The following is a 2,500-nucleotide window of genomic DNA, read 5'->3' on the forward strand; positions in this document are numbered from 1 at the left end:
TGAACGGGATACTAACTGACTATTCCGTCTATTCTTATTCCATAATAGTCCCATAAATGCACCCATAGGGTAAATTTCAAGAGCGGCGCCGGTAAAAAGGAAGATTTAATTAGTCACCCATGCGAATCTAGGTGCTCATTATGTATGTTGTAACTCTGGTAAACAGGAAGATTTAATTAGTCACCCAGGCGAGGCTAGGTGCTCATTATATGTATTGTAACTCTGGTAAACAGGAAGATTTCATTAGGCACTTATGCGAGGCTAGAGGCTTATCAACCTTTCAGAAATTGCCGGCTGAATTTTACCTTCTACGAACTTTCGATGAAAATATGCTTCCCGAAAATGCTAGTTGATCTTTTTGACAATTTATGTCAACGGAAACTGCCAAAACACTTGTGCATGCCTTTATCTCATCCAAACTTGACCACTGCAACTCCCTTCTGTACAATCTTCCGAAATATGCTGTTAAAAAAGTACAGTATGTACAAAACGCCGCCGGGCGCTTAATGACATTTTCCTCGAAATTCAACCATATTACTCCCATCTTGAAAGATCTACACTGGTTACCAATTAATGAACGCATAAAGTCTAAGATTTGAATTCTCACTTTCAAGGCTTTGCATGATTTGTCTCCCACGTACATACAAGAACTGATAAGTCTCTACCGTCCTTCAAGAACCCTCCGCTCATCTACATCGCTCCGTCTTAACCCTACCAGCTATAATTTGAAGTCTTATGGATCTAGAGCTTTCGTTGTCGCCTTGCCACAACTTTGGAACGATCTACCAGAACACATAAAAAACTCTGATAATCTCCAGACCTTCAAAACACGACTTAAAAAAACTTATTTATTCAAGGAAATTTTTGTATAACTTTGGTGATTTTAGAGGCAGATACAAAAGTCGGACCAGATCAACTGACTCTGGACCGCCAGTCCACGACGGATCAACTCTAGTACTAATCGAACCAACCCGGATCAGAAAACATAAGAAAGAAAACCGAAAACTAAATTCCAAAATTCCCGAGATTAGAGGGACAAACTTGTAATAAGGTTCACTCCATTACAACTGATCATAAACAAACTTAAGATGAAATTAGGGTAAACGAACAATCGCTCTTTATCCCTGAGTTCAGCTACATGGCTACGTGGTGATCTCAAATACAATTCACGGCACAGTCCACCTCAGTGAGCGTTGAAATGCCACATTTCAAGGCGAAAAGTTGCTCTAGCTTTATGTAATAGTGAAAATGGACTCTCGATTTCGATGGAAAATTCGGTCTAGTACGCGTAAGAAGAACAAACATAAAATTCTCTTACCGTTTGCGATCTTCAAAGATCAAAAAGATATCTGGCCAGTAGCTCAACGCCTTCAAAATGACCGCAATTGAACGACGTTTCCCGCCGCCCCGATCTACAGGATCTAAAAGAAGAGTGCATTTAAACAAACCTTAAACAACGTAACAATTTTTTTAGCTTCTTGTCCTCTATGAAGCAAAACCTTAGGCTAAATGAGAAATGTTCAGTATATTAAAATAGAGACCATTGTCAAATAGTTCCAACGGAAAATTCAGCCTACCCAATTACAAACATGCAGACTGGACATATGAAATAAGATTTGAATATGTTCTGCTAATGTTGTGCATTATTCAACGGATAAACTATGCGTCCTCTATCGGCAGAGAACTGTTTGGAAAAAACATTTCCAGAGGCGTTTCCTAAACTGACTATATCAGACAAAAAACGCAACATTTTGCTTGCCTTAACTTTTGGCTGACTTCACAGATACGGATCGATCAGTGGCCAGTAGGCGCTAACTAGAGAAAAAACCCAACAATCGAACCAAACAAGCAGGAGGTTTCTTCCAAGCTACAATAAGATTAATGTAACCCGAAAGCGAAACCGGGCAAACAAAGACGTTTAGGCAAACAATACGAGACCGTCAGCGGTGCTTTGTGCTCAAATCGCCTTTCTCGCGTGGCTTGATTTTCACACTCAATTAATTGCATGTTTCGCTCGCTCTACTATCTCTGGAAAATGAGAAACTATTCAACAGTGCGAAGATAGATATATTTTTTTATAGTATGGTTACCACGAGAAAAACAAACTCTACAAACTAGAGATTTTTTTATCTAGCCAGAACCCGCGTTGCAACGTAATTTCCCAGCAAGCGTGGTGTTCATAAAGACTTTCCAGCAAGTTAAGTAGCGAATGTTCGATTTCCCAGCCAGCGCAATTCTGCCCTGTAGAGCGGGTATTTTGCAGAGCGGCTTCGTTGGGTACTCCTGTTATAAGAGAATCACCGGCATTTATATAATGGCCAGATTTGTGAATTCTTTCGTCGCTATATACGAGCGATTTATGAAGCCAAATAGTTGGTCAGAAATCACCATATAAGTACAGACTAGGAGGTAGCCACTAACCCAATGACTTAACGGCTACCTTTCCATCGGTATACTATAATGAGACCCGAGAATCACAAGTCATCGATCTTGAGACCGA

At 40.1% G+C, this 2,500-nt stretch overlaps 1 long non-coding RNA gene across 1 annotated transcript in view; it reads right to left on the reverse strand.

Moving 5' to 3' along the window:
- Window positions 1–1,860, reverse strand: part of LOC138008683 (uncharacterized) — a 16,247-nt gene extending 14,387 nt beyond the window's left edge. The window contains exons 1-2 of the long non-coding RNA XR_011124266.1: window positions 1,760–1,860; window positions 1,319–1,421 (exon numbers count right to left, since the gene is read on the reverse strand). This is a non-coding gene — a long non-coding RNA (uncharacterized lncRNA). The remainder of the gene's footprint in view (window positions 1–1,318; window positions 1,422–1,759) is intronic.
- Between the last annotated feature and the right edge of the window lie 640 nt (window positions 1,861–2,500).

This window comes from Montipora foliosa, chromosome 6, assembly GCF_036669935.1.
Source record: "Montipora foliosa isolate CH-2021 chromosome 6, ASM3666993v2, whole genome shotgun sequence".
NCBI lineage: Eukaryota > Metazoa > Cnidaria > Anthozoa > Scleractinia > Acroporidae > Montipora > Montipora foliosa.